This window comes from Pipistrellus kuhlii, unplaced genomic scaffold, assembly GCF_014108245.1.
Source record: "Pipistrellus kuhlii isolate mPipKuh1 unplaced genomic scaffold, mPipKuh1.p scaffold_m20_p_1, whole genome shotgun sequence".
Lineage (NCBI taxonomy): Eukaryota > Metazoa > Chordata > Mammalia > Chiroptera > Vespertilionidae > Pipistrellus > Pipistrellus kuhlii.
Genome location: NW_023425404.1, coordinates 166414689 through 166426431, shown reverse-complemented (window position 1 = coordinate 166426431; position 11743 = coordinate 166414689). Strand labels below are relative to the sequence as shown.

The following is an 11743-nucleotide window of genomic DNA, read 5'->3' as shown; positions in this document are numbered from 1 at the left end:
TAATGTATACTTATATGGCAACAACAAAAGTATATCCAACATCAAAAATATTTGATTCATGTGTATGCTATTAAAGTGTGACATCCTCTTTAATTATCTTGAATATTTACCTCCTTTTGTTTAATAACATTGAATGTATTTACATACTCATATACATATATATGTGTATCAGCTTTAAAATCATTTTGAAAAACACTAGATTCACAGTATGCATAACATGCATATTTGTCTTGCTAAATATTCATTTAGCCCACCTCTGTTTATTAGTAGCTCCCCTTAATTCATAACTCCTACTGTTTCTTGTTCTAAAAAGCTAAAAAAAAAACACACAAAAAACAACACACAAACATCTAACAAATATGCTCAGAATTCACTAACACATTCTGATGAAAACAAATAGTATTGAATAGAATGTGAATTTAAGAAATGCTTTGAATTTCTTTTGGGTTTGCTGCTTTATTCTTGTTAGGCTTCTGTCTGACTTTCATTAAGCTCAGCTCAGTTTATTTAGGACGCAGGCAAATATACTGCATTTGTTATCACAGCTGATAGAGGTAGAATTTATATGATTGTATTGATTTTTACAGCTTTCCTACTAATTTCAGTTTGAAATAAAATGTTATACAATATAAAAATGCAAAGGAATATGGCCTTAAAATATAAATTTATAGCACTTGATATTATTCATCTTGAGTGAGAATGAACTGGCCTTCATGGGATTACAGTTGATATTAGTATTACAAAAATCATAGGGCATTTACCAAAAGCAGGGCAAAAGTTCTGTTTAATATTGAATTGGGGACTAAAATATATATTTCAGCTTGGAGGCAGTCTTACCTGTATTTAATAATTTCATTATAAACAAGAGGTCTGGTGGATAAATTCGTGCATGGGTCCTGTCTGGCCGGCCCACCCCAATGGGGGCCAGTCAGGGCCAGGCCAGCCAGGAGGGGGCCATGGAAGGTCAGCCAGACAATTGGCAGGCAGCAGTGCGCATCATAGCGACTGGTCATTTGGTCATCATTCTGGATGTTCTGGCATTCTGGTAGCTTGGAACTACATATATATTATATATATATATATATATATATATATATATATATATATATATATATATATATATATATATATATATAAAATATTAGCCAGCCTCAATTTTTAAACTTTAGTCTTCCTGAAAATATTCAAAGCAGATTTCATCATGAGATATTTCTCTTAATTCACAATTGTATGGAGAGCAAATATGCCACACATTGCTTTTCACATAAATGATGCTTTATTTCAAGAATGTACTATCTAAATTAGACTGTGTAATGTAAATATTGATGCACTAATAAGTGATCAAATAGCTAATTTCTGTCTTACATCCGCTTTTATTAATAGTTCAGGAGTGGATTTACAACATAGCTGGAGAAAAATATTTTAGATACTGCATTATGGGTGAAGGAAGCCTGGAATGCTTAATGTAGGAAATGAAAAGAATTTTGAAACATATTAAGAAAATACTAAGCATTTCATGAACCAATGCCCCTGATACATGTCAAAACTTCCAAAAATTGATGATGAGAGTTCTCATATGTGTATAGGGTTTTTTGACATTCTGTTTTCTTAAGGAATGCCTTGGAGGTAGCAGAAATATCCCCTCTATAACAGATAATTTGAACTAATTTTATAACATTATAGGGCATTACAATACAATTGGCTGATAAAGAAAAATTAATATTTTGTTAAAGTGATAAGCTAAACATGGTCTGTTATACTTTGTTGTTGTTTCTTGTTTGTTTTTTTGTTTGTTTGTTTGTTTTGTTTTGTTTTGTTTTGTTTTTTTACAAGCCAGAAAACCATTTTATTACTAAAGCTCTGCCATATATTTCTAGCGGGTGCCGATGGTCACCTGCCACACTCGCACCAGGTTGTCTGTATAGCCAGCAAAGAGTTTGGCCATCAGCAGACCAGGCCAGAGAGGTACACTGGGTGGCTCTGCCTTGCTGCTGGTACTGATAACTTCTTGCTTCAATTCATCTACAATGATCTTGCCTTCCAAGTCCCATATCTTGATGTTGGGGCCAGTGGCAGCACAGAGCCAGTAGCGATTGGGGCTGAAACACAGGGCATTGATGATGTCCCCACCATCAAGTGTATACAGATGCTTGCCTTCGTTGAGGTCCCACAGCATGGCCTGGCCATCCTTGCCTCCAGAAGCACAGAGGGATCCATCTGGAGAAACAGTCACAGTGTTCAGGTATACTGTGTGGCCGATGTGATTGGTCTTCAACTTGCAGTTTGCCAGGTTCCATACCTTGACCAGCTTGTCCCAGCCACAGGACACGATGATGGGATTGCTGCTGTTGGGCGAGAAATGGACACAAGACACCCACTCTGAGTGGCTTTCATCCTGGACAGTATATTTGCATATACCCAGAGTATTCCATAACTGATGGTTTTGTCTCGGGAGCCAGAGACAATCTGCCGGTTGTCAGAGGAGAAGGCCACACTCAGCGCGTCCTTGGTATGGCCCACGAATCAGCGCGTGGTGGTGCCCGTTGTGAGATCCCAGAGGCGAGGGTTCCATCCCAGGAGCCAGAGAGGGCAAACTGGCCATCTGAGGAGATGACCACGTCACTAATGAAATGGGAGTGACCCAGAAGAGCACGCTGTGGGATGCCGTAGTTGGTCTCATCCCTGGTCACCTTCCACATGATGATGGTCTTGTCTCGAGAGGCAGACAGTATCATGTCCGGGAACTGGGGAGTGGTAGCGATCTGGGTCACCCATCCATTGTGACCCTTGAGGGTGCCACGAAGTGTCATCTGCTCAGTCATGGCGGTGGCGGATGTGGGTGTCCTAAACATTGACTGTTATACTTTGTAAGGCTTGGGTTTGAACCAACCATAGCATCCAAGACAAGCAAGCAGTGAGAAATGCTGTTGAAAATCCTGTGTGATTCTTCTTCCACTATCATGTTCCTTTGTATTTCTAAAAATATCTGCAAATGTGTTGGGGAGAATGTTAAATAGTAAATGCTAGAAATAATGATGTTACAATATTATACACTAGGGGCCAGTGCAGTAATTGAGAACGTTGAAGGGAACTGTGGGCCGCAAGGCTGCATTAGGAACAGGCACAGGTATGGCTCTCTACGCCCTCACTCAGCCCCTCCTTTTGCCTCTCAGGAACAGGGTGAGGTGGAGAAGTCCCGAGTGGTGAGTGCAACCTGGGCCAGCACCAGACTCTGGCAGTGGGTTAGAACAGCGGCTCCAGCATAGCTATGGGTGCGAATGGGGCCGGCTCTGGCAGCAGATGTGAATGCCAGAGGGGACTGGGAGCATGGTAGCAAAGAATTTTCAGTTGCCACCAGAGGCTCACCCTGATGGCAGCGACTTGTGCCCTGACTTGGTCTGGTGCCCCCGCATACCTGTTCCACCATCCCACCTCACCCAATGCCTGCCATGTTCCATGCTCTGCTGCCTGCTCCCAACGCCCAGTATGTTTCACGCATGCTCCCTGGTGGTCAGTGCACATCATAGGGAACAGTTTTTTAGTTGTTTGGTTGTTCCACCATTTGGCCTATATAATGGAAATATAATATAAATATTATTTACACCAATATAGAAAAAATATATCTTATTTTTTTAAAAAAGGAAATATCTATTGTTTTATATAAATGTTGGTATATGCATATAAGTTTTGGGGGCAAAGGAAACACTGCAAACTAAATAAGGATGTGTTGTTTTTTTGTTTTTTTTTTCTCAAGTAATGTTTGTTTGTTTTTTCTATTTGTGTATTTCTGCTCCACTTTTAGTTCTCATTTATCACCATCTAAGGCCTAACCTGATGGTTATAGCTGTGGCCTGCTCTGCACCTTAGGTTAAGCATTAGCTGTCAGATAATCATATTCTTTCAGATCTCAACTTATAGTGACACATACATAACTTGCTTCTAGCTGATATGTTATTGGGTAAGAGCCATGTATTCTATTCTTAAAGTGTTCAGATGAAGACTCTTTATGACTCACTGCCCCACTGCCAAGTATTCATTATTTAATAGACTGACATCAAGATATTCTTCGCGGTGTTCACCTGAATCCTTTGTTGCCTCTATTTAAGTTCTTTGTTTCAATGGCTCCTTCGAAGAGAATCCATTATATAGCAGTTCTCTCAAGACTGAAAAAGAAAGTTTTTATTTTGAAAACTCATAGGTTCTTGTTAAAGAAAGAATTTGGGTCATAGGCACAAATATAAACACCTTTACATAGAAGAGTCCCAAGTATTAAAAGGCAAACTAGATTTTAGCATACAGATGTCTTTTCTTACACAAAACCAGACAATTGCAGGTTTGAACACCTTATTATATAGTCATTGCTGCCTCTTCAATAACTCATTTTGATATTTTGTAATTTGCCAAAATGTGCCTTTGTGATCCCACAGGCTCTTAACTACTTTTTAATGAGTATGGATGAACAGATGGAAAATGTTTTCAATTTCAGAGAAAACCACTAATGGATGTCACCAGCTATTAGAAAAGCTCAGGTAGCTCCATTTTCCAAGGAAAGGTATTGTCATAAAACTCTTCGTTTTTTAATGAAATGTTTGCTCATTTATACCTAGATGGTAATTTAAGACTTCACAAGTCTAAACAGATTAGAACTATAGTTGGAAATTATTCAGTGCTAAATAGCCTGGAAACTCAATTTCAAGAATCTTACCTGAAAACTGTGATGCCAATCCAGGTCATTTTATTAGAACAATATGAACTACTATAAAAACAATTTGTCCAAAGAATTAGATAAAGGAATTTTACTAAAAGTCAAATGCAGGCTCGAGATTTGGTTATAAACTCTCTTTTAAAGTAAAAAAATCTTTCATTTAAAGTTAAAAAAACAATAACAACAAAAACCTGTCTTCAATGTGTATCCCAAGCTAATACATCTTCTCAAAGGAAAACACATCAAAAGGATTATTATAACAGAGGTTGTTCTGAAAGTATAGTCTAGATCAGTATTTCCCAAACTTTTGACATATGTGTACCCCTTCTATAATTTTTGTAATACTGAGTACCCCTCATACTCATGAGAATGTAGAATTAGGTGCAGCTAAGCATGGTGCAGTGCATATCCCCACCAACCTCCAGGGCAACACTTACCCCCACCAAACTCTTCCAGTACCCCTGGGGGTATGAGTACCACACTTTGGGAAACACTGGTAGATCATGCTCCAAAGATTTTTACTAGTTTTACAAAATATAGAGTCATTAGTTATTAACTATCCCGTCAAAATTCACATCAGCTTCTTCTTTTAACAAGGCTCTTAGTCTAAAATCCTGTGCAAAACACAGGCAAACTTCTGTTCTAATTAGTTTATTTTAGGCCATTGCTACCCTCTCCTTTCCTTAGTAAAACTTTGGTCAAAATTAAAAGCAACACCATCTGTGCAATAATTGATCTATCATGGGCCTATCTATTTAGACCTCCACCAACAGGACTTATTTATATGCAGGTTTAAAAAAAAAATGGAGCTAGCAATTACTTCCTAGCAAAACACATTTTTATAATTTTAAGGAGGTTTCGTGGTTCCATTTCTTCCTTAGTTTGATATTGTGTGTGTGTGTGTGTGTGTGTGTGTGTGTGTGTATGTATATATATATATATTTATTTTATTTTTTTTTTAATTTAAGCTCTTTTATCTCATTAAAGAAAATTGGAGGTCAAACACCATCTGGAATGCTGACACTAAACCAAAATTATTGATAATAATATGTTTTAATAAAAGCACTTCAATACATAAACATTTTACAAATTTATGGATGTAAGGGACATATTACATGCACATTGGAGTTTCTTCTTTTATTTCATTGTGTAGACAAATTAGCTGCTGACAGTAGCACTTCTGAGACCACATTGTAGTAGTAATAGCAATGCAACTTTGTTGTAACTGAATGTACATGATAAAATTACTTTTAAAAACAATGCAACTCTATTGATATTATTTGCTTTGTTCTCAATGACCTTTATGTACAGAGTAATAAGTTTAGCATAATTTTCTAAACAATACAAATGGCATGCATTTACTAGTTTCCTCTATGTTATTGATGCTAGGAAATTCCATTTGCAGTTGGAGTTTTTATCCAGGGATTATTGATATAATTTTCCTGTCTCCAACTTTTATAACTTGGCTTTGGTTTTCATTATTCTGTTCAAATAGATTTTGGACATAATGTGTTTATTACATTTTAAAATTTCAAATTGAATCATCTTACCTAATAACACACAAACATGTAAATTGACTGTACCTTCGCTATGCCCATAGCCAATCAGAGTGACTATGCAACTTAACCCCACCAAAAGATGGTGGTTAATTTGCATATATAGGCACCCAGTGTCTGTGATCCAGGAACATCCTGTCACCCAGATCACTGTGAGATAAGGGCAATCAATCACAGAGAGCTGGGGGTCTGCTTTCAGCCTGGGCAAGAGCAGACCCCCTGTGATCGATTACAGGGAACTAGGGCTCTGCTCCTGCCCAAGAGGATTTCGGCCTGGGCAGGCTTGGGCAGTGCAGAGCCAGTGATCAGGGAGAGCTGGAGGGCCCTTGCCTAGGCCTACATCTTTGGCCAGAGGCTTTAAGCATGGGCAAGGCCCAGCCCCCGATTGGTGTGAACTATAGAGGAAATGCCTTTTCTGACTGCTCATTGGCTAAGCTTCCTGCATGCCACTGGTAATATTCTTAGTAACCTGGGTAATAAGAATCCGAAAAGGTGATCTAGGGTTTTCCACTGCACTTCTGGAGGAAAAAAAGAAGGTCTGCTGTTAGAGGGCTAAGAAATGTCTCGCCCTGCCCACTGCAGGGTCTGGGTTCGATTCTGATCAAGGGCATGTACCTAGGTTGCAGGTTCCTCCCTGGCCATGGCCCAGATCAGGATCCTCTCACTTTGATGTTGCTCTCTGTTTTTTCCTTTCTCTTCCACATTCTCTAAAAGTCAATGGAAACATATCTTCAGGTGAGGATAAAAAAAGAAAAAAATAAATAAAAAGAAAAAGAAAGAAAGAAATGCATATCCTATGAAAGACACATCTTGAAAATGCCTAAAGAAAGTTGTCATTTTTTCTTGGTGAAGGGACTGGAGTCTATGTTGATGAAAACACCTTGGTGGCTGTGGTGAATGGCAGTGGCTACAGCAGTGGGCTGATGTGGCTAGTGCCTTCCCCTGATCATCCAGGTTGACTCCCACAAAGGGAGGCCAGACTGCGGCTTAGGCCTGCTCCTAAGCCATCAGTAGGACATCCCCTGAGGGCTCCCAGTATATGATAGGGAGCAGGTTGGGCTGAGGGACCCCTTTCCCCAGTGCACAAATTTTGTGCACCGGGCCCCTAGTCTTTTAATAATTTGTTTATATGTATGTTGCTTTAAGTATGCATCATTTATTATAAAATAGCCTTACTTTTCTAATAATATTTAAAACCCACCTTAACATACAACATAGAATCCTATTGTAATATGGAAAAATGATAAAAATACATAATTAATTTATGAATTAAATCATTGTGCCTAAATATAGCCATCTGCATTAGAATCAGCCATAAAAAGTTTGATCTGTATGCAGGGATGTGGTGATTTCTGATTTTGAATATAAACATTATTGAAACATGTAATGTTTATGCCCCTGCCCTTTTGCTCAAAAGTGCATGCACACACACATACAAAACTATCTTTACCACACATGAGATAAATAGAAGATCAAATATTGCAGAGAAAAAGATTACTGAACCTGGAAAGATAGTTATAGAAACTATCCAAAGTAAAACTGGGAGAGAAAATCTGTAGAGCAACCTCTAATTTCCTAATGTATATGAAATTGGGATTCCTGAAAAGGGGTTATGCTGGAAAATATGTGAAGTATTGAGTAGCTGAAATTTCCCCAAATTTATGAAAATCATAAATCCACAAATTAATGAATCTCAATCTCAAACAAATAAATGCATGTAAATGAAATGAAGGAATGTATCCTAATTCAGAGCATAATCAAATTATCCTGAAATATTGTGTTCAGTGGAGCAAAGGTATAGGATAATAATAAATTTCTCATCAGAACAGTATAGGTGAGAATATAACAGAGCAATGTTCCTCAACCGTGTTTTCACCCTCAACCAGAAGACTTTTTTTAAAAAGTTATCTTTATTCTTGAAAGTATTATAGATATCACCCTTGTTATTTAAAAGCTAAATATCTGTTATTTTCTGTATATCTATTTTTTATTTGATATTTTGAATTTGATTTCTTTTATGACAGACAACTTATAGCTTAAATGATGGACAGTTATTTATTAAAAATAATATAGACTTTGAATGTTGGTATCTTCCTCCTGAAAGGATTTCATATTCTTCTAGTAGACAGAGTATAGGCATATTTTCCTTCTCAGGCAGTGCTTATAAGTTTCTATTTTGCCTTTCCTTTCCTACGGCATTACATTTCTAAGTTTAATCTGAAAGGTTTGGCTGTTTACTTTATCCTCTCATATTAGAAAGCTCTAAACTTCAACTCTCATCTCCCTAGTATGAGAAAACTACTAAAATTTCTGCTTAGCTCTTCAAGCTGCCTTAGGTTTTATTTTTACAAATATTACTCCAAGGATGAGAATTTTTGGAGTAAAAAAATATATTGCATTCAAAATGTTGTATTTGTTTATTTCTGATTCCCATGCCTCTGCAACTTGACCCACAAAGTCATGCTTCATTTGTTAAACCTCAATGCCAATTTTTGTCTCCTCAGTCCATTGAAATTGCCACAAGCTCTAGACTATCACTACATGTTTTTGCACTTTGCCCTTGAACAAATGTCAAGCCTGGGAAGGAGGGGAAATTTAGAACTCAAATCATTATATTTCTCTCCCTTCAGAATCTTCTCCTCTCCAATACTGTCTATGTGTTTAATTCCTGATGTCTACAAACACTGTTTTTGTATTTTAACTAGATTTCATAGTTGTTATTAGTGTGACATTTAGTTTTATATTACTTATATAATAGTACATAATACTTATAATAGTAGTGGCTTGTGTACAGATTCGTGCACATTGAAAGGAAGCTAGAAGACATGATATAAAAACAACATGGATTAAAAACCATGACTGATAAATTGATTAAATTTATTCTGATATCTCCCTGTATACCATATAGAGATTAAAAACACTTTCAAAATACTTGACTAATTTCTCTTGTGATGAAGTATTTACAACTTCAACATCACATGCTCTTTGAACTCTAGAGAAAGCAACATATAACTAATCGTCTCCAAAAATGGGTGCAGGTAGGAGTATTCCTACTCTGTCTAGATTGGTGCCAGAAAGAGCTTTGTATCGCACATGCACAAGTCAAAGTTTATTTTTAAATTGCCAGTGCATGTCATATACACTGGTCAGTCAGTCAGATGGTTGGACAGTCGGATGAATGTATGTTTGGCCACTTAGGATTATCCTATCTAATAAAAGAGCAAATTAGGTATCACTCCACTGTACCCACAAGCCATGCCCATCAGCCAATCAGGAGTGAGTATGCAAATTAACCCCAACAATATGACTTTGGTCATGGAGCTGGAGAGAGCAGGAGGCTTGGGTTTCACTGGCAATGAAGGAAGCCAAGCTTTCCGCACACCCTGGCTGCCCCAGGCCTCCACTCAAGGCAATGAAGTTTCAATTGTAGAAGATAAATAAATCCCAACAAAAATGGCTGCAGCCTTGGAGCAAGTAGGAGGCTTGGCTCTGCTCCAGGCTACAAAGTTTCAATTATAGAAGATAAATAAATTCCAGATACTAAGGCCTCCACTTGGGTTGCCAGGGGGAATGGCTGGCCTGCAAACAACCACAGGCCCCTCATCCAGGCCACTCTATGCCCCAAGGGAACCCCCACCCTGATCTGGGACACTCTCCAGGGCAAACCAGCAGGCTCCCACCATGGACCAGACCTCTATCCTATCTAATAAAAGAGTAATATGCAAATTTACCATCACTCCAACACACAAGATGGCTGCTCCTAAGTGGTCAAAGATTGCTGCCCCCATGTAGATATAAGATGACCTCCACAGGATGGCCAGCAGGGGAGGGCAGTTGAGAGGGACCTGGCCTGCAAGGGAGGGAAGTTGTGGGTAATCGGGGCAATAGGAGAGGGCAGGTGGGAGGGACCAAGCTTGCAATGAAGGGCAGTTTGAAGTGAAAACCATGCACAAGATGGCAGTTAGGGGTGACCAGGCCTGCTGGGGAGGGCAGTTAGGGGCGAATTAGCTGGCTCGGGAGTGGTTAGGGGGTGATCAGGCTGGCAGGCAGAAGCAGTTGGGGCAATCAGGAAGGCAGGCAGGCAAGCAGTTGGAAGCCAGCAGTCCTGGATTGTGAGAGGGATATCTGACTGCCCATGTAGGCCTTACTCTACTGGGATTGGACCTAAATAAGCAGTTGGACATTCCTTGAGGGGTCCCAGATTGGAGAGGGTGCAGGCTGGGCTGAGGGACACACACCCTGTGCATGAATTTCATGTACCAAGTCTCTAATCCTATATAATAAAAACATAATATGCAAATTGACCAAACTGTGGCCTTGGGCCGTGGGGCTGGCGAGCAGTCAGTGCCAGGCCAGCCAATGTTCATTCCAGCAGGCAGAAAGAGGGGACAGCAATCAGGGGGTGATGGCAACCAGCAGCAGCAGAGTGGCAATGGGTCAGGGCTGGCCTCTTGCTAGCTGGTGCTGTCCCCTGATGAGCCTGCCCGGTCACTTCCCACAGAGGGAGGTGTCAGTTGGACATCCCCTGAGGGCTCCCAGAGTGTCAGAGGGCACAGGCTGGACTAAAGGGGACCCCCTCCCACACACACTGGGTGCGCGAAAATTTGTGCAGGCCTCTAGGAATGATGGATGAATAGATAGATGATAGATAGATAGATAGATGATAGATAGATAGGTAGATAGATAGATAGATAGATAGATGATAGATAAGATGATAGAAAGATAGATGCATATTTAATACACAGGCATGGAGTTTCTATTTTTTCTTAATTCATAATTGATTCTTAAAATAGTTGAGGGCAAAGATCCAGATGTGGCTATAGTTCTCTATAATATACTGGGAGCCAGAAGGAAGGTGAACTTTTTGGAAAAGCATCATGACACAATATGGATAAGAAATAAATTATTTTCTGATAGTGGAAAATTAGTCATTTCTGTTAAATTGCTGTAAAACTAGTAATTATTTTGAGAATCAACCGGACCTGTACCCATGATAGTATAAAGGTTAGGCTCAAGTGTCTGACATTTTCTGAAAATGTAAAGCTTAATGTAAAAGACAAGAAACTTCTCCCGGTTCCTCATTGAATTACATAGTCACTAAACTGCCAACTTGCTGACTATGAATATATTTTTTAAGTCCAGAAGTCAAAAGGTGCATATTCTCCATTGACCCACTTGTCAGAAACACTGAACATGCTTTTTATATGCTGACAGTTTACGTCTACTAGTATGATTTTTTTCCAGTTTTCTCTTTATAGGCTTCTGTCTCAGGTGTTTTCCTTCTTTTTTTTTCAGAACATTCATTCAGGTGATGCCTACATTTTAAACACATTGAAGTATAAGATTTAATTCAGTCATTCAATAATTGAGAGCCTATAATATTGAAAGGTAGGTTTTAGGTTTCAAGATACAGTATAAATAAAACACAATATTTTAAAATTTAACATTTTAGAATTTTTATATTTAATTAATGGGTTACTAT

The 11743-nt window shown here is 38.7% G+C and overlaps 1 pseudogene; it reads right to left on the bottom strand.

Moving 5' to 3' along the window:
- Positions 1 to 1821: 1821 nt before the first annotated feature.
- LOC118706087 lies at positions 1822 to 2845 on the bottom strand (annotated as a pseudogene).
- Between the last annotated feature and the right edge of the window lie 8898 nt (positions 2846 to 11743).